This window comes from Protopterus annectens, chromosome 1.part1 (assembly GCF_019279795.1).
Source record: "Protopterus annectens isolate FY-2018-M chromosome 1.part1, PAN1.0, whole genome shotgun sequence".
Lineage (NCBI taxonomy): Eukaryota > Metazoa > Chordata > Ceratodontiformes > Protopteridae > Protopterus > Protopterus annectens.
The window spans coordinates 644779322-644800965 of NC_056726.1; the positions used below are offsets into that span (position 1 = coordinate 644779322).

Below are 21644 nucleotides of genomic sequence, written 5' to 3' on the forward strand. Positions count from 1 at the left end.
CAGATAGAGACCATTTTTCATATCAATATTCTGGAGATGAGAGCGGTACTTCTAACATTGCAAGCTCTTCATACCGTTCTCCCTCCAGGGACTATTGCAATTCAGACAGACAACATGTCAGTGGTCTAGTACATCAACAAACGGGGGGGGGGGCAGGTCTTACCATCTTTGCCGAGAGGCCATGAGAGTTTGGGATTGGGCGATATCCACCAACCATTTTCTGTTAGCAACACACATTCCTGGTCGGTCCAACATCCTAGCGGACAAGCTGAGTCGAACTATCCTCTCACCTTACGAGTGGTCTCTGAACCCCTTAGTAGCGAAACAGATGATTGCCTTGCTGCGATCTCTTCGCATCGCCTTCAAACGCGAAGTGCAGCGAGTATTTCACTCTAATCCCCCCCCCCCAGGAAAGCCTCAGAGATGCTCTAGTCCAGGCTTGGCCATCCAGTCTTCTTTATGCTTATCTTTCTCTTCCGTTAATGACAACATTTTTACAGAAAGCTCGTCAGTTGGGGAACAAGATTATCCTCCTAGCCCCATTCTGGCCTCGTCAAACCTGGTTCCTGCACCTACGGTCTCATCTTGTAGCTCCTCTTTGGATCTTACATCCCATCCCGGATCTGATTTCTCATCCTTCGGGATTAGAAACTCCGAATCTGGACGACCTCAAGCTCTCAGTTTGGTTGATTCAGTTCCATTAGTTGCCAGGACTCCCGGTATCTCGTCTGCAGTTAGATCCATCCTGGTAGCGGTGCATAAGCCTTCTACCAGGAAGGTTTACAACAGCAAATGGAAACAGTTTTCCATTTGGGCCTCGCATAGGAATTTGGATCCTTTCACTGCTCCCATTCCAGCCGTGCTTGATTTCCTATCTCATATTTTTCAGCAAGTGGCCACTTCTTTTACTGTAAAGGTTCAAATGGCTGCCATTTCCCATTTTCACATTGGAGACAATCTTAGTCCTTTAGCTTCCACTAAGATTTGTAAGACCTTCCTGAAAGGCACCTTCCTTTTGAGACCTCCTACTAGGAATGCTGTTCCCCCATGGGGACCTAACTTTGGTCCTTCAGGCTCTAACTGGACCACCCTTTGAGCCCGCAGCTTCTGTTGATTTAAAATTCTTATCTTGGAAAACTGCTTTCCTAATAGCTATTACCTCAGCTAGAAGGGTGTCAGAGCTCCAGGCCCTTTGTACTAAACCCCCATATCTTGTTTTCCATAAGGACAGAGTCTCTCTCAGGACTAACCCTTCCTTCTTACCTAAAGTGGCTTCCGAGGCGAACATCAATCAGTCCATTAATCTACCAGTTTTCTTCCCTAACTATCAGAATAAAGGGGAATACAAACTTCATTTGTTAAATGTTCATAGACAATTGCGTTTTTACCTGCACAGAACAGCTGCTTTTCGCAAGTCAGAGCAGCTCTTTGTTTTCTTTGCGAAGCCATTCTTAGGTAAGCCAGTGTCGAAGGTGACTTTAGCTAGATGGATTTCATAATGCATTTTGCTCACATACAAGATATCTGGTCGGCCAGAGCCCGTAGGGGTTCATGCTCATTCTACACGTTCTATGACTACTTCTGCTGCGTTCTGGTCAAAAGTGCCCTTGGATGACATTTGTTCTGCGGCTACTTGGGCTTCCTGTCATACCTCTATCTCTCATTATAAATTGGATTTAATATCCAGAGGAAGGGCAGCTTTTGGTTCTGCAGTGCTCCGGAATATCTTTCCTTAAGGACGTCCCAAATGTTTGGTAGCTGGGGACTCTGTCCCACAGGTTGCTGATCAAATGAAGTTAACTACTTCAGATAAAGAAGTTATGTACTCACCATAACTTTCCATCTGAGTAGGTAACTTCATTTGTCAGCAACTGACCCCCCCCCCTCCTTGCCCCTAACCTGGTCCTTTGGTTATCTGAATCCTACAATGATTCAGCCTGTTGGTATTCGCTAGGTTAGGATGTTTTTTAGGTTGTTGTTTTGTCTTGGTGAAATTGTATAATGGGCAAATGCGATCTGAGGGCTGGAAGGAGGTAGCAGGGTATTATGGGTAAGGGGAGGAGCTTGGAGCTCAGATATTTAGCTTGGAAAGCTGCCGGCTCGGATCCAGGTCGGATCCGATACCCACAGGTTGCTGACAAATGAAGTTACCTAGTCAGATGGAACGTTATGGTGAGTACATAACTTCTTTTTTAGTTTACTAATTATATATAAGACATTACATTGTTTTTGTATTAAAGAGGTTTGGTTGTTGCTGCCTTATTAACCATCTTCTCTGAAGCAGTTGCATTTGCTAGCCTATTTTAGATACTGTTTTCAGTTTGCCTTTAAAGTTATTGGGTACATTACATTTGGTCGAATTCACTATTCGTTGAAGGATTTTTCTGTGTCTGAATTGGTTAAGTATTGTTGTGTAGTGGAATATTTGAAGTCTGCAAAATCAAATTTAGTGTAAGTAGAACTGAGTAGTAATGCTGAAACTTGCTGTATTGGGGTTGACACCATGCATGATACAAGTGTTTCTGGGTTAGAGTTAGTATAAGCACTGGGTAAGGGGCTAGAGGTTTTGGTATGCCTGGGTACTGTTATCTTTACATTGTGTGTGTCTTGTCAGTGGTACAGTTACGAAATGGATATTTAGTATCTTAATGGGTAGGGTTGGAGTTAGTGGCAGGGTAGGGGTAGGGGTAGAGTTGGGGTTAGCACATATGAGTAAGGCTGGGGAGTTCTCGTATTCTGCTTAATTTCTGATATCTTCAGACAACTTATTCAATTTTTGAGGGCAACTTTCCTAAAGCTGTTTTCTCCAGTTACTAAAATAAAACGTGCTCTGTGCACTGTAACAGATTGTACTGTATCAGTTCTTAAGTTGTGGTAAGTGGTCCATATCTTTGATTTGCATATAAGTATTGGACATAACCTGCTGTGTAGCAGACTATTGATAACAGAAGTGTTGTTTAGGTTATAACCGGTAATCAGGTGACCTTCTGAAAGGTAACATATTGGTGCACATTTGGAGGGCTAGAGTAGAAAATCTGCATACTTATTGTACTACCTGGGCAAGTGAGCATTTTCATTAAAATGTTGTGCTGTTAGTGGGAGACAATACGTAAGTTTTGGTTCTAAAGCATTTCATGCTGTTCTGTGCAGGATTCTGAAATGAGTTAAGTGGATACAGTGCAGCATACCATAAGCTGCATAATTACCTTGCAGTACATGAAGCACACTGATCACACTCCAAAACTGAGAAAATGGCAACCTTGTAATGCATTGAGAACCAAGATTACAATCTGAAGTCAAGAAAAAGATAAACCTGTTAAGCACGTCGCTGGTGTGAGACCCAATTTTAGGGTCTATATCACTTAGACGAAATGGCTGAAGTTTGAACACCATATGTTTGAACTTCTAACCTTGAAGTGCAAAAACATCGAAGGCTTAGAACAGCAATTTTCTTCCCAGAGAAAAAAATCGCTGTTCCAAGAAACACACACACACAACACAAGCCCATCAAAAAAACAGCAATCCACACACATACACTTAAAAACCTACATCTAACCCTACACTAAACTGTACATACACTACTATCTATCCACTTACCTTAACCCAAACCCTAACCCTAAGGTCCGTCACTGTCCCACACTCACCTGACCCGCGCCCTAACCCTAACTTACCTATCCCGCCCTAACCCTAAAGTCTGTCACTATCGCACACCCACCTCACCCACGCCCTAACACTAACTCACCTAACCCGTGCCCTAACCCTAATGTCCGCACAATCGCACACTTACTTGAACCTGACCTGTAACTTTCTACCACAGTGCTGAATATAGTGAAGCCACAGAAACGACCCACTGAATTCTTTCCCTGGGAAAGAATTCAGTGTTCCGCTGCTTCGCGATAATCAGTCTTCGAACTTCACAATTCGAACATATGGTGTTCGAACTGCTGAAGCTTCGACAAACTGATAGAAACCCCAATTTTAACAGCATTAAGCCCAAGAAAACGTGTTAAAATCAGGTGTTGCACTAGGGGCTAACAGCAGACAGTGCTGGCCAGCAAAGAACACAAGCAGAAGGTTAAACAGTTTCCAAAAGTTGTTAGAACATCACTCTGCCACACCCACACTTACAAACAGAAAATGTGTCAGAACAAAGTGTTTAAGGGCTTTTAAAGATATTAGTTCTACAGAGGACTTTGTTTCTGCCTGTTTCTTTGAAAGCCAGTAAAACACTTCACAGTTCTATGCTTTTATTTTCTGTCACTAGTAGTACATGGAGCAGCTAAAGTTCCGTGTACTTCATAGAATTAATATCTGGTCACCGATCATAAGCTTTTAGTGTTGTTGATATGGCTGTGTGCTAAGATTTAGTTCTCAAGCTTCACTCTTGAGATGCATTTCTTTAATATCTGATACACATGGCTTTCAGAGTTGTATAGTTGTAGTTTGGAGGTAGAGCATGTACAGCTTTCACCACGGAACAATGCCGGGAAAATAAATCAGTTTGCACTGCCAAACAAGAAGGCAGACTGAACTGCTTTTATAGCTGTAGTCTGTCACAGGTATACTACTGACTGTATGGCAGTTCATAACATTCTCCATCTTTCAAATTTGTAAAACACGTTACACTCTTAAAAAGCACACAAGCATTTCAGTGAAGATCACTGTGAGGAAAAATAAAATTAGTACTGTGTACATATTAAATAGTTATGAACAAATGAGATTTCCTGTGTATATGTATGTATGTTTTATATATATATATATATATATATATATATATATATATATATATATATGTATACATTTTTTTTGAGTAGCAATAAACATTGAGGAGAGAGATAAAATGAGGTAAGGAGTGTTGAGAGAGATTTATCGGGATTGACTCTTTTCTAGTTGGTTGCTTAACAGATCATTGATGTTTATAATATCTTTTGGTTTTAAACTTTTTGTTAATTCCAAAGAGCATATATGCATTTTTCTTTCTGTTTACCGAGCAGTTATTTTCTTCTTCCCAGTCAGTTAGGATGACGTAATCATTCTGTACCTGACTTTCTACAGAGTGGAGAGTCAACCAGGATCTAGGTAAAAGGATGCAGCTTTCATTTAGTGTAATTATTGAAGTTGAAAGTACTGGTGCTCCGGTAGCGTTGTCGCCTCACAGTTAGACGTTGCCTGTTCGATTCTCAGTTAGAGCATCTTATGTATGTCGACATGCGTGAATGGGCATTCCTTCATTTAAGGTTGTGCGTTAGGCCCGGCAAGCCAGCACGTAAAAATCAACTGCCAGTCATTAGCGGACCGGAGTTCCGCTGTGGCGACCCCTAACCGGGAAAAGCCAAAAGAAAGAAAGAAATTGAAGTTGAAAGTACATGTGTTGTTGTATCTTTCGGCTTTTCCCGGTTAGGGGTCGCCACAGCGGAACTCCAGTCCACTAATGATTGGCAGTAGATTTTTACGTACCGAGTTGCCAGCCCTGATGTACAACCTTCAAGGAAGGTACGCCCATTCACGCATGTCTCCACACAGAAGATGTTTTAATTGAGAATCGAACAGGACAACGTCTTATTGTGAGGCGACAACGCTACCGCAGCACCACCACCGCGGTTGAAAGTACATGTGTAATGAGAGGAAAAAAGAAATGGCCTCAGCATAGACCCTTGAAGAATGCCTGCTAGGAAAAGTGTTTAAAATGGAAAGCTGATTTCCTGAATTTATATTAAATGTTCTGTTTAGACAATCAAGTGCATTTTATTGTGATAGGATTCAGCTGTCCACACACTTTTAAGATCCAAAAATATGCCTTGTGTCTGATCTTTTTCTAAGACTGAGTCAGTAGTATCAGTGGTCTATAGCCTGCAACAAGGGTACTGTTACCTACACTGAAACCATACTGGGAATTGCATTGTATGCCGCAACTGTATTGGTGCCACAAAACAGTGATACTGAAATGGAGTTTGCACATTCAGAATGTCTATCTGTTAGATGGCTATTTCAGCATCTGTCTTAAATTATATGGTGTGTACGTTTGTTGTTTGGGCAGCTGAATTACATTTGAACAAGAACATTTCTTAAAAGAGAAACAAGTACTGCTGTAAATGTTACAGCATTTTGCAAAGCTTTGCAAAGATGTTATTGCAGCTATTCAGTTTAGTATTGACATTTCCACTAAAAATAACTCGTCATGATGCTAGCCGCATTTTATCCCTTTTACATACCTCTCAACCTCTAGACAAAGCCAAACATAATGGGGGGGGGGGGGCAAGAGCACAAAAATAGGGGTGGATTTTAAATTTTGCCCTTATAATCTTGTAAAGTTGCAGGAATAACAGGTTTTGTCTTGGCATGTGCTTTCTGAAGGATATGAATTCTGAAACTGAAATGTCTGTCATTATTTAGTGACTTCAATCCCCAGCAATTTGCAAGAAAACTACAAATTTTATGAGGAAAAGGCCAAAAATATAAGGCAAAAATTTGGACAATCGAGAGGCATGCTCTTTTATAACGGTAGGTTTGGGTTATTGAGACCTTATTTTTGAGGGTGAACTGCACAGCAGTGCCACATTTGTATGCCTAGCAAGTGCACTGATTCCTTGTACACAGTTGCTAATGTTAACCAAGGAGTCATCCACAACATTTATAGTCAAAAGCTAGTATAGTTTTCTTCTTATGCTAAACAATTGAAGTGTTAAAACAACAGAAATATTTAAATATGTTTAAAAAAATTATAAATGGGACTTAATGTACTTGCAAAAATATTTTATAAATTGATAATTGGAGTTGAATGGAATTCTGGGACCCCCTGCAAGATCCCATAAATGAGAAAAATATTTAGGGCAATAATGAGGTGAAAATCACTAGCTTAAATGGTGAGTTTGATTTTAAATGTCCAAAACCAGTAGTTCTCCAAAGGTACTCATGCGGTTGTTTCGGTTATTAAGTTGTAAGCAGCTAATTATTTATTGAAAATAACTTTGCAGTATGCCAAGTTCTTCTTTCTTGGTTTAAGACCCAGCTGTGTAAAGTTATAATGAAACAATTGCCAGTACTGCTTGCACTGACCCAGCTATGTAAAGTCATAATGAAACAATTGACAATACTGCTTGCACTGACCCAGCTATGTAAAGTTATAATGAAACAATTGACAGTACTGCTTACACTGACCCATCTATGTAAAGTTATAATGAAACAATTGCCAGTACTGCTTGCGCTGACCCAGCTATGTAAAGTCATAATGAAACAATTGACAATACTGCTTGCACTGACCCAGCTATGTAAAGTTATACTGAAACAATTGACAGTACTGCTTATACTGACCCATCTATGTAAAGTTATAATGAAACAATTGACAGTACTGCTTGCACTGACCCAGCTATGTAAAGTTATAATGAAACAATTGCCAGTACTGCTTGCACTGACCCAGCTATGTAAAGTTATAATTAAACAATTGACAGTACTGCTTGCACTGACCCAGCTATGTAAAGTTATAATTAAACAATTGACAGTACTGCTTCCACTCAGTGCATGTGTTCCCCACAGCAGCTTTGCTTACACTGACCTTTCCCGTTCTCTCTGCTTAGAATGTTTCTTGCTTCACTTAACCCTCACACTTTATTCCCCATTCTTTGAGCTCCCTAGTTAGCCTTTCCATTTTCATTTCCGCACTACCAGAATTTTTAAATAGTTCTGCTTATCCAGTTAGGTTCGCTGTACATATTGGTCTGAGTGTGGCACTGAAACTGTCTTTCCCTACCCTGTACACACACTTAGTCAGGAGGAGGTGTTTGTTAGATGCTCCATTAATTGTTGAACTTCTGATTATGATTAATTGCATAGGCAGATGGTGATATAGCTATACATCTGGCAATAATGTAAGGATTGCTCTAATGTTAAATTGCCTTTTATGGAAGTGAGCTTGCAGTTCTCAACATGATTTGATTTTACAATTTATTGTTGTTGTGTCTGAAAAGGGTTACAGTCATACCACACCACACTCAGGTTTGTTTTCATTAGACTTGAATTGTGATGTGTCTGTTTGTATAAGTGGATGTTTCACCGTACTGATATGCATATAACGCATCTGTTCATTATGGAGAAGAGCAGAGGCTTAAGCAAGTAACTGGAGCAGTGCACAGCATTTCAGAGAGTTCATAGGTTTATTGGTAGGTATTAGGCTAGCTGCCCTTGTGGACCATTTAAGCCTAGCCAATTTCCCATTCAAAGGTGAGAATCAAACCCCATACCTTGTGTCTGTGAGTTAAACACATTAACCATTATTACAGCCCCCAATCCCTTTTGGATTTTAGTAGTAAACATATAGTTTTTTGTTGCACCACAGACACTTTCTTTTATAACTTAATTCTCTGAATCTGTGATGTCTGTTAATGTTAGCAGCCTTATTTTGGTAACATTTTTAGTAATAGAATATTCATTGTCAGTTTGGTTTATTGATTTCATTAATTTTCTATTTCTGATCACTAACAGAATCAGATGCTATGTGTGATGATTTAATTTGGGAGCTTTTATTTGTTTCACTGTAATTAATATTGCTGTAAGTTTCCTTGTGATGATAAAATTATGTTCCTGACATCAGAATTGCCTGTTTGATAGAGTAAAATTTTCTCTTTCATAAATGGGTAAATGTTCTGATGTAACACAGACCTTTTTAAGGTGTGAACTGGACAGAACACAACAAAGCATTACAATACTGTAAATGTTAATAGTATTCACTGTTTTTGATTTTTTAGCTATTTGCATTAGTTTACCTTTTGCAGTTTTTACCGATGCATTTTGTATCACACCAATGCATACACCAATGTTTAGCTGTGTACTTAAAATTATGCCTTTTAGGTATTATAAATCTGACATTATACATTAAACGTTCTATGACATTATTTATTAAATTGTTTTAATATTTCACATTTTACCCCTTGGAATTTTTATATTATTTTGTTTTTAACTGGGTAAGACCATTATTTTTATTCTTTCATTTTTATTTGATTGAAGTGCTTAAAGATATTTATTCTTTATTTTTTATGTGATTAATGTAATTAAAGATAAACACAGAATAAGGATTTAAACAGTAAATATATACAAAGAATAGGCAAACAATTATGTTAGATATAGGTTAAATGGGTAAAAAAACTCTAAACATAGTATAGTGACTTCCTAGATGGATCAAGGTAGATCTGCCAGAGTAAGTGATGTTTAAAGGGCTTCTCTAGTAACGCCTCTTCCTCACTCACCCATATCAGAGAAAATAACTGATTGACTCCTTGGGGTCTTTAGCCAAGTAGTACAATTGGCAGACCCTCAATTGATGATCTGATACAGTTTATGAGGACATAGTGAGACAAGGGGTTTAATCTAATATCCACTCTGAATAAACTCTCATCTGAAGACCTTATTGTTGGAAGAGAGTTATGCCTTATTGATCCTTTGGGGTACAGTCTGCTTCTGCACACCAGTCATCCTTATTGATCTTTTGGGGTGCCACCTACTTCTGCACACCAATCATTCAGTCCTTCATGTTGCTGCCTGCTTCTGCTCACACAGTCATCCCTTATTGATCCTTTGGGGAGCCACCTGCTTTTGCAGACCAGTCATCCCTTATTGATCCTTTGAGGTTCTGCCTGCTTCTACGCACAGAACTCAGCTCAACATTACCACTGAAGTTAGATACTAAAAACTAAAGTCACATGGAACACCATCAAGGGACAGATTTTCACTAGCTTTCTTAAAACATATATGTCATCATATTGCATATCCCCCTAACTGTTATCATAAGTAAAAGCTTAAGGGAAGGTATAGGTTCATAGAAGGTTACTAGGATGAAGGCTGTAGAGCCCTTACAAGCCTAGCTGTATTTATCTTAAGTTGCATCAATTGTCAGTGGTTAGTTGAGTGAAGCCGACAGAGCTAAGAGTCTGTGGTAATTGATACCAACTGCCTGTGTCCATGAGGGCATAGGCCCCACTCCAGGAGTGAATTTGCAGTCACCTATCCATTGATTTAGGTTGCATTTGAAGAGGGTCAGGGAGGGTCTCTGTTTCACATGAACTAGAAGCTTGTTCCAGAGAATTGGCAGTCTCTGGGAGATGTATCTATCTGTGCAGCATGATTTTTTTCATGTCAGAGGCTGATCTGCAAGCCAGATACAGGTCACCCCTTAGCATCCTGTAGGAGGCAGAATACAGTGACAGGGCTTTCAGTCTTTCCACATAGGACATGTTTTGTGTACCATGTATTTTTTTGGTGAGAAACCTCTGTGGTCTGTCCAGTTGTTGCTGGTGAGGTACATGCAGAAGGAAGCATTGTACTCAATTACTGGTCTGATGAGGGACGAGTATAATGGAATTGTAACATTCTTAGATCTACATGCAATGCCTTTACTAAACAGATGTGCCACATAGAAGGAGTTCCTTACCACCATGGATACATGGTGGTTGAAGTTCAGATTGCTATCAACTTGAGTACCCAGATCACGTACCACTGGATCCACACTGGGGGGGGGGGGGGGGGGTACTGTCTGTAAAGTAATTAGCAGGGATGTTAGCCTTCCCAAAGGGAATAATAATATATTTTTTTGCATTTAGCTTTAATCTGTGGGTTTGGCACCAGTTATTTGTTTGTGTTAACCCTTTCTGCATTATGTTAATAGTGATATAAAAGGGGTGTGTAGTTATTCAAGAAACAGTTCTGAAGAAGTCCTTTTGCTAACAGGACGAAACCTAGGTAAACTTGTCTTTCTACGTGCTGCAGTAAAGGTTGGTTCCAGCTCTGTGCATCAGCAGTATTTGTTCTGTTTCTTGTTAACATCATTGGGGTACTCAATGATTGCTCCCAGTTTGTAGTCATCAGTGAACTTGGCCAGCCATAAGCCATACATGTTTGCCTGGACTTCTGAGGAATAAATAACAAACTGTAATAGGCCCAGCACAGAACCCTGTGGTATGCCACGAGTGACAGTATGTGTCCTGTCAGTGAGCCGATCGGCTACCCACCTATTGACGTTGGGGTTAATTCCCAACTGGGAGAGTTTCTCTATAATACCTAGTGGGGCACTGTATCAAATGCCTTGGCTAGAGGTTAAGGAAGGCAGTATACACTCTGTCTTTCCCTCTTCCAAGGCCATGGTGACTTTCTTGAAAAAGTCATCCAGGTTTAACAGGCATATTCTAGCCTTAACATATCTGAACTGATCTGTGTCCAGAGTTTGGAGATTACCTATGTCCTTGTTGATAAAGTCAGTAATGATATCTTTCCATGGCCTTGCAAGTGAGTCTAGTGAAGCTTATGAGTGTACAATTCCCAGGGTTGATTAATGGTCCCCATTTTGTGTAGAGGGATTACTGTTGCTGTCCTCCATTCCACCAGAACATAGCCAGTTTGCAGGCTGTTGTTAAACAGGGATCCAATGGGTCTGCTAAGTCATGTTTTAAGTGATCTTTTTATTTTGTACATGCTGAGGCATAAAAATGAAGTAAAACTTACATTTTATTAAAATTTAAGTTGCAGCTGCTGCTTCCACTTTGAGTGAAGGAGCCAAATCTAATAATGTTTTATATATAATTATGCCAGTAATATTTTCTTAAAAGTTAATGAGTTTTTTTTTTAATATTTTGGACATGCAGACATTTATATACAAACAGCAAATATTGCCAAAAATAGTGAGTGGGGCAGTCCTTTGGAAGATGGTCAGTTCCTATGGGGTTAGGTATCAGTAAGGTAAGATTGCTGTTGTTCAAATTACTCATGCAACCTTTTTAAATATAATAAACCACTCTTTTGTGATTGCTAAATTATTTTAATGTGCACTGTATCATATTTCAGTGGTATTTAAGCTATTATATTTGGGGGCATCATTGTCCTGGCTAAGTAACTTGTACTGAGACAATTCTGTATTTTGCTTTCCTTAACCTTTTTAGTCATAGAGTATTTCCTTTTCTCTTGTGCTACAAATGTGCGTGTGTTTCTTTTAAAACTTTGATGATTTATTTTATTTAATGCTTAAGGTTTTTGCTAGGGAAATAAATTCACTAGAGCTTTTGTTGCAGGGTTTTTGTGGTAACTGTGACAAATCTGAGAACTGAGCATGGATGCAAGCAGTACTGTATAGTGAGATGGGAAAGTGTGCTGATATCAACTGGCCACCTGCCTTAGAAGAGAGTGTGGAGTACTGCCCATGGGAATGTGTTTTAGGTAAGTGAACTACCCAGCTAAGCAATCCAGGGCATGCTAGGGATATATGGGGCAGAGCAGGTTCATGTGTGCAGGGGCTATTTCATGTAATGGAACTCAGCTGTAATGTTAGAGGGGGGTGGTGTTATGCTTCTAAAAGAAATCATGTTTACCTTTGTGGAACAAAAGCTGTGTTCTCTCTTATAACTGAAGAAGGCAGCTTGAGAATTACTGCTGGCTGTGCTCATCCAAAAAGGTGGACTTATTGCTTGAATTTTAGTAAGTTGTTAAGTTGTCTTCTTAAAAGGCATGAATAAATACAGTTATAACTGTAAGGAAAGATTCCTGGATGTCATGGGGTGGGGGGAATTATGATTAGCAGAAGTAAACAAATGTTGATTCTCTTATACATGTATTTAGTAGCTGCTCACTTGAAGTACATTTTTCAGTTTTGGAAGTTGCGTTTCTTTCCTAGGAAATTGTGAAGGTAGATGACAAGCCATTAAATATGCTTTGGTGCCGGAGTCAAAAGTGTATGTAAGAAAAACCTTCAAGATGCCTTAGAGGAATTAAACAAATGCGAGAAGATGCAATGTGTTGTATTCTCCATACCGGGGGTCTTTATGCTATCAGGCTAACCCTGGTTGCTGTCATCTACCAGTTTCCCTTACACCTGAATCATAGGATATTAGGACTGTAGGAGGTTACTAGGCTAATGGCCCCGAGGCCCTTACAAGCCTAGCCAAGTTTTTTTCCCTCTTGTAATGGTGCTATTAGCAGACCTGACTCAACACCTGCTGCTCCTATCCAGAAGGGATGCAGGTGATACCCCAGGGGTGAATTTGTGATGCCCTATCCAATTATCCAGATTACACTTGAAAAGGATGAGTGAAGGGCTCTGTTTTACTTACTAGGACTTGATGCTTATTCCAAAGTAGGCGGAGCCTCTGGGAGATGAACCTGTTTTTCCAGTAGGTCCTGTTGGTATTGTTTCTCATGTTGAAGTTGCTAGAGCAGGTGCAGCGAGTACCATTTGTCTTGCTAATGTGTAGCATTTCCATCAGGGCAGGATCCACGGTTGCCGTATAGGCTAGGCAGAGATCAACCCTGAGTAGTCTGTATGATGCAGAGTACAGTGACAGGGATTTTAGTCTGTCAGCGTAGGACATGTGTTGGACACCTTAAATTTTCTTTGTAAGGTACCATTGAGGTATTTCCAATTGTTGGAGGTGCCTGGCGAGGTACATACCAAAGGGTGCATTATACTCTATAACTGGTCTGATAAGGGGTGAGTACAGGGGGATTAGAACCTCTTTTTTCTGTAGTCAGTGCCCTTATTGATGAGATGGGTAATGCTGAAGGCTTTCCTTACTACTGAGGAAACATGGTGGCCAAAGGAACAGCTACTGTCAACCTGTGTGCCTAGATCTCTTACCACTGATTGGTTATTTAATGTGTTGTTGTTAATGTGGTACTTTACAAGGACATTTCCCTTGCCAAAAGGGATGATGATGTACTTTTTAGTGTTTAACTTGAGCCCGTGACTTTGGCACCAGTCATTGGTTTGAGTAAGATCTTCCTGGAGGGTGTCAGTGTCACTAGCAGATTCAATGTTCATAGGTAGGTACTAGGCTATCTGCCCAAAGGCATTTATAAGCCTAGCCAGAATGTGTTGGCTTTTGCCGCCCCCTTAGATTAGTTCCATGTAACTCTGTCCAGCAGAGCCACTGAAGTGATCCCCAAGGTAAGCTTTCTGTTTCCCATCCACTCGTCAAGGTTTCTCTTGAAGAATGCTAATGAGGAGCTCTGCCTAATGTAGATTGGAATCTTGTTCCAAAGCATGGGAAGTCTGTGGGACAGGAATCTATCCCTCCAGCACGTCCTATTTATTGTTGTGGTGAGGTTTAGATCCCTAGAGCGTGTGGCTTGAGAGGATAAGGTTTTCTTTAGGTGGAGCATGTCCATCAATTCTGGGTTGGACATGGCCTTGTATGTCAGGCAGAGATCACCTCTGTGCAGGCGGTATGCAACCGAGTACAGCTGGAGTTTCTTCAGTCGAGCTGCATAGGGCATCTGTTTGAGGCGAGTGATCATCTTGGTGAGGTACTTCTGTGGTCTTTCCAGCTGTTGCAGGTGTCTTGTAAGGTACATCCCAAATGGGATGTTGTACTCTATGATGGGTCTGATGAGTAGAGGGGCACAATATCCTCTTTTGATCTGGATGCAAACCCTTTTGTGATTAGGTGGGCCACATAGAAGGATTTTCTAACCACTTTGGCAATGTGATTATCAAAGGAGAGATTACTATCTATTTGGGTCCTCCAGATCCCTTATTACATTTTTCTGTATTTAGGGGACTACCACCTATGTGGTAGTTTGTGGCATTTAGCTTGAGGCCATGATTTTGACACTAGGTATCCGTCTCAGTGAGACCCTTTTGGAGGATGTCTGTGTCAGCCGGTGAGTCAATTATAGCCCCTAATTTGCAGTCGTCTATGAACTTGGTCAGCCATAGTCCTCCTGTGCTTGTCTGTACCTCTGAGAAGTATATGCCGAACAGGAGAGGTCCTAGGACTGAGCCCTGGGGAATGCCACTTGTAACCAGTTTAGAATTAGACCTAGCTCCTGCAACTCTCACCATATGGATTCTGTCCGTGAGCCAATTGGCAACCCATCTTGTGACATAGGGGTTTATGTTCAGGCTGGTGAGCTTGTCTATAATACCAGAATGGGGAATGGTGTCGAAGGCATTTGCGAGGTCTAGTTAGGCTGTGTGTACCACCTTTCCCTCGTCTGTAGCCTTGGTAACTGTCTCAAAGAAGTCCATCAGGTTTAGGAGGCATGATCTGCCCTTAACAAAGCCAAACTGAGTAGGGTCCAGTGTTTGGAGATTCCCAATGTCTCTGTTAGTGAGTTCCATGATGATGCGCTCCATAGCCTTGCAGACCAAGCTAGTCAGGCTTATAGGGCAATAGTTCTCGGGGTCTGTTGTGGCTCCACCTTTGTTGAGCAGAATAACCATTGCTGTGCACCACTCTATGGGTACATAGCCTGTGGAGAGGCTGAGTTTGAACAGTGTGTTTAGGTGAGGGGTTAGTTCGTCTTTGAGCTCATGTAAGACACAGCCTGGGACACCATCCAGTCCCATTGATGCTGTGTTTTTGGCTTTGGAGAGGGCTATTTTAACCTGAGTGTCTGTGATTTCAGGGGTTCTACATTCTTCTGGTATGGTTATGGGCCCTTTTGGGGGTGAGGGGGGGGGTGAAGTTTGCACTGAACCTGTCTGCCAGGATGCTGGCAATATTGGTTGGTTCAGTGTATTTTGTGCCATTCTGCACTAACTCTAAGCAGATCTGAGCATTGCCACTTATATTCTTGACATAGCTAAAGAATGCCTTGTGGTTATCTTTGGAGTCCTTGACAAGTTTTCTTTCAAAGCTCGCCTTGGATAAAATTTTATGATGGACCGTAGTTTCTTGCTGATACTGATCAGGGATGTCTTCCATTCTTGGGATTTTACTCTTTTTGTACTAGTTTCCTCCTCCTATTGTATAGCTTGTTTATGGCAGGGGTCCACCAGACTGCTTTTCTTTTCTTGGAGGAGTGAGTCTTGGTTTTGCTTGGGATAGCACGATCCATGCATTCTTGTAGGTGCCTGTAGAATGCATTAATAAAGGATTGTGCAGCTTGGACAGCGTTATCCTTTAGCATGGGGGCTTTGAATCTTTCCATCTCCGTCTTAAGTAATGTGAAGTTTGCTTTTGAAAAGTTTTTCACGGGGGTGGGGGCGGAATGTGGATATCCAAAGTGATTTGTTTATGGTCAGATCTAACCAGAGAGGGGTTGACCCCTGGTGTGGAACACCGGTCGCTCATGTTGGTGATGACCAGGTCCAATATGTTATCACCTCTGGTGTGGGAGTGTTGACCAGTTGTTCCAGGGTGTTTGAGTTTATAAATTCTAGGAAATGTTGGGCAAGGGAGTTAGTACTTGAGTAGTTCTCCCAGTTAATGTTTGGGTAGTTGAAATCACCCAATATTAGGGTGTTTGGTAGGACCTTTATGTTACTCAGTGTTTCCAGAAATGCGGAATGGGGGTTCTGGGACATGGTGGGTGTTCTGTAGCAAGCTACAATTTGAATTGCAGTTTTGCCCATTGTTAGAGTTTGCAGTCATCTGCAAACTTTAACCACACACCTTTTGTTTTGGCCTGTACTTCTGAAAAGTAAATTCCAAACAAATGGGGCCCCAACACTCAGCCTTGTGGTACTCCACTGGTTACTAGCCTGTAAGTGGATGAAGAGTCCCCAATTTTAACTGTGTCTGTTCTATTGGTGAGACAGTTTTCAACCCACCTGACTGTACACTGGTTTACATTCAGTTGGTTAAGTTTATCATTGATACCAGAGTGGGGAATGGTGTCAAAGGCCTTTGCTAGGTCTAAATGGGCAGTATGCACAGTTTTGCCTTCATCCAGGGCTTTGGTGACTATCTCAAAGAAGTCCACCAAGTTTAGTAGGCACGATTTCCATATGACAAAACCAAACTGGATGCGTCTAGTGTTTGGAGGTCTCCTGTATCCTTCTTGATAAGGTCCATGATGGTTCTCTCCATGGCCTTGCAAATGAGGCTGGTCAGACTTATGGATCTGTAATTCCTGGGGTCAGCAGAGGAACAGGGATGATAGTAGCAATTTTCTTCCTGCAGGAACATAGCCAGTGCTTACACTGTGGTTAAAGAAAGTACTCAGAGATATAGCTGACTCTTGATTTAAACAATTTAGGACGCAGCCTGGGATGTTGTCTGGTCCCATAGAGGCAGTGTTTTTAGCCTTGGAAAGGTCATTAAGGACCTGTTCCATAGAGATTTCTTGGGGAGGACATGTAGGATGGATGTCTTGTGGTACATTGGACGTTGAAAAGGGGGGGGGGGTTCTCATTGAACCTGTTTTCCAGCAGGTTAGCAATATCACCAGGTTCAGTATATGCTGTGCCATTTGCAACAAATTCAGTGTGGTAAACCTCTTCTCTTCAAAAGAGGTTTTAAAGACACAACACTATTAAGGCCAGGTGGAAAATATGTCTTAAAATCCACAATCCATCTCAATTCAACATATTCTGTTTCATTTTTGATGTCCCCTTCACGTAAACAGACATTAGCTTTCTGTAGAACTAAAAATTTGAAATTGTGCTGTGTGTCATAATCAATTACGTGCTTAGCTAGTGCATTCGTACATTTACTATTATGTATGTCATTGAGATGTTCATCAAAGCCAACAGTGCAAGCAACTTTGACTCTGTCAGCATCCCATACTCTCTCAACTCCAGTTCTTTCAAATCAAGATAAGTCCTGCAACCGAAAGGTCAGCACCATGGCACCGAGGATGGAATTGACTCCAAATTTTTTCTGAGCCATCTCTTCCTCTCGGGGCTTTGGCTCTAGATAACTCAGGTTTGAGGTCATCTTTGGAGCCAATGCTGGTCCGAGATTGTTCCTTCTTATTTGGATAGGAGAGACATTCCATTGGCTCCAATTGCAGCCTCAGCTTTCAAGGCATTTGAAAGGACGTTGGCTAGGCCAACAAGTCAGGTGCCACCTTTGAGTTCTGATCTGTCCCAAACTCCATTGGATTTTGTGACTTGTTCTAATCATTCAGATTGCTGGGGACTGTCAATTCCATTAGGCTTGAAGGATGCTTGAAATTCGAATTCACAGTCTAATGCAGGCTTGTCTCTTGAGATTCCCCTGAGACAAGGTCCTAAGATACAGATTTGTAAATGGAACCATTTAGACTCCTCTCCAGAGTTTGTCACAGAATATCAAAAATAAAAAATAAATAAATAAATAAATAAAAACACAGCCTTGGAAATGCCAAATATCAGTATTTATTAACAACAGTAATAGTTTTAAAGTTTTTGGGTACTGAATAACAAGCACTGTCTTGCAAACCACCATATTTAATTTTTCATAAAGACAAAGTAGCCTTTAGGTAAAAGTATATCAAAAGTCACACTTTCTAAATAGCTATCGGAATGCATTTGCTGTTTATAATAAACTAGGATCGCCTTTACAGACAAAGGCAAAAGCTCACTCTACAAGAGCAGTGGCTAATTCTATGGCCTTCTTGAAGCGACTTCCCATTGATGACATTTTTGCCACAACAACATGGTCCACTCTTCATGCCTTTGTATCCAATTTTAAAATTGCATGTGCAGTCCAGATCATGTTTTTCCTTTGGTTCCACCATTCTCAGGAATATCCGTCCTTAATACCACCTGGTATTTGTCAGGTTGGGAGTCTGTCCCAAAGGTTGAATGAGACAAAAGTAGACAACATCAGATACGAAAGTTGTGTACTGACAATAACAGTGTTGTCTAATTTTCGTTTTGCTCAATATTTCTCCTTACTTCCCCTTCCAATGTTGTCATTGACAGCTTCTGGTGACCAGATAAACCTTATCCGAAGCCCTGTCAGTGAAATTCTCCATGCTGTTCTATGCTATAGGTATTAATATGCCTCCTAACAACTAGTTGCTTTAGTTATAAATCTAGATAATATCTGGGGATAGGCCAGTGAACTCACTCTGGGGGACTGTAGTGTAATGGATCGAATTATCACTAAGGGAGGAGTCAGAAATTTAGATCCACAGCTTTATTAAAAAAAGGTACAATGGTCAGATCCAACAACCTAAAGGATGAATAAGATGAAAATGAGACAACACAAATCTATCATTATGGTAAGTACATAACTTTTGTTTTTTTTTAATTTTTTCAAGGTTGAGATATTCAATATTTTATGTTCTGTACCTTCAGAGTTTTCTATGTATTCAATTTATCTACATTCAAAGCTCAAAAATTGCCCTAAACTTGCCCTACATAAACTACATTCTGAAAATGAAAGTAAAACTTAACAGATAACCCAGGTACATATTAGCGTACATAAACTCCCTTATCCAAATCTGTCATAATTTACAAGAAAAATAAATAAATCAAACTAAAAGTGAACAGACCAGAAATCCATTTTTATTCAGTGAAATAAAGTAGCTTTGTACACTGCACACTCAAAATATATACAGCCTCTGAAAAAATGTACTCCCAGAAATAAAATTTATTTTGGAAGTGAAACACTGTTTGTGACTAGCCAGACAGAAAATGGCATTATTGACAAATGCACTTGAAACTTATTATATAAACAAATTAATGAAACTTAACTAAACTACAAAAGTAACAAATCTTTCCATAACTCTCAATACTCTGTTAAAACACGTATAAAAACTGAACTGGCAGTGCAAAAAAAAAAAAGCTAAAATGTTATACCAGAACTAGAGAACTCGACTTTAGCTATCCATTTATGAAATTTCTTTAGGATTCATAAATGAATAGTATTGTCAAAACACAACTCAACAGCAGTCTTTTTTTACTTTCCATGTTTCGTGGAATGGAACACTGTGGTTAGTTATCATTTAAACTAAATGCTATTGTGGTTAGGTTCATACCTACTTCCATTTGTGAAACACAAAGTTTAAAAAAAAAAAAAAAAAAAAAGAGTCTGTTTTGTAGTGATTCTCCAGTGCTACTCCTTTAAAAATCCTGGGGACTGTTTAAAAAATAAACTACTCAAGATTATCTACAGGCCGGTCAATAAAAGGTTAAGCAGTTGTTAGTGTAACTCACTGATGTCACTGTGAGGCAACATTAACATAAGAAGCACAGAAAAAAAGATACAAGGGAATACATGATGTGGTCTGTGATACATTAAATAGCTTGTACTGTATGAGAGAACCCCCAAACATATAAAGAGGGGGTGCACGTGTAGGTGATGTTTTGTACTTAAATAAGCTAAGTGAACAGACTCAGCTGAGCTGAATGGGGCAAACACCAGCAGATGAGTTCAAGTACATGGGAAGAGAATAAAAATGCTGCCTATAAGGAAGCTGAAAACATTCAAAGTTTAAAAAGCATATGTGCTGTGTAGCCTTTCTGGCTTGAAGTTGTGTTTTCTGAATTACTGTTGCTTCTCTTTGGGTGTAACACAAATAGCTTTCCACATGGAGACAGGCAGTTTTAGAGCATTATATGACTTTGGTACATACTGTACCCTAGAGAACATTGTTCCTTCTGTATATAATCAGTTGTGGTAGTGTTAGTTTGCCTATGAATAGATAACAAGTGAGTGTATGGCTAAAAAACTTGTATTACAAGGAATGCTGCCCCAAGCAATACATTGCTAGCTTCCAGAGTTTTCTTTGCAATTACTCATTTGTGAAATCAAACCATTGGCTTACAACTTTAGGATTAAGGACTGTTTTTTTTTTTTTTGGACTGACTGCAGCTCATTAAAAAATACTGTAGACTAAATCAAGTTGATCAGTATAATTAAACAAGGCTCATGTGCTGACATCATTTATGCAATGGCAAGCATGACTGCCTTTAAATAATAGTGTTGGTATTAAATTGTAGCTCTTATATGTCCATGAGAAATATCCAAGCATGGGAAACAATAATATGACATTACTAGAAATCATCAAACAGTTAACTAGCCTATTGTTTTAAGTGAATATAAGATCTATCAGTTTTCCCAGTTCTGTGTTCAAGTACTGATTTCTACTGTTAAGTGCTGAAGGTATGTGAAATGCAAAAGGCTTATTATTTTTTTTTATCTTAGCAATATTAAAACAGTTCATTGTCAGTCATTTGAAGTGGTATAAGGGTTGACCATTTGAAATGTCAGGACACCCTAGTCCAGAAACACTGAGAATTGAATTGCCAAAAAACGGACTCATGTATAGAGTCTGAAATGGCAATATTTTGAATGTCCTATTTTCTTTGAGGTATGGCAATTTTGCAGTTAGTATATATAAGTTTGGGGAGTGTGGGGGCTTGCACCCTTGCAAAAAAATAAGTTTAAAGGAGAAGAGTGATCTCCAAGATTTGCTCTTTTCCTGTGTTTTCAGTCTTTTTTTTTTTTGCATGTTGGCACTTGGCATTATGAGTGCTGACATTTTAATATAAAATGAAGAATAACAGGTTAGCGATTTTAAAGCACATTTAATGTTAAGAAACTCATTCAGCCCTGGCTGGGAGGTTGCATTAAGTAGCAGATGCCATTTCAATTCTCGCACTTCTATCAAAGCGTCAGTGTCACTAAAAAAACAAGTCTGTGTGTGTGTGTGTGTGTGTGTGTGTGTGTGTGTGTGTGTGTGTGTGTGTGTATATATATATATATATATATATATATATATATATATATATATATATACACACGCACACACACGTACAAACACATGTATACACATATATGTGTATGGATCTAGGACTTTTGATCAAAAGATTAAAAGTCCAAATCCATTATCACCGAACACACTTTAGCGAAAGCGCTTTTCACCGAAAAAGCGATTTTGCTAAAATGTGTTAAAAAAAAGGAAAGAAAAAACAGTAAATTAATGTTTATGCAGGGGGGCAAGCCTCCCTG

The 21644-nt window shown here is 39.9% G+C and overlaps 1 protein-coding gene across 1 annotated transcript in view; it reads left to right on the forward strand.

Annotated features, from left to right (window-relative positions):
• FAM214B (family with sequence similarity 214 member B) overlaps positions 1–21644 on the forward strand; it is a 2663862-nt gene that overhangs the window by 992504 nt on the left and 1649714 nt on the right. Inside the window, exons 5-6 of the mRNA XM_044077337.1 lie at positions 11628–11721; positions 12051–12195. The gene's annotated coding sequence lies outside the window, so the exon portion shown is untranslated. The remainder of the gene's footprint in view (positions 1–11627; positions 11722–12050; positions 12196–21644) is intronic.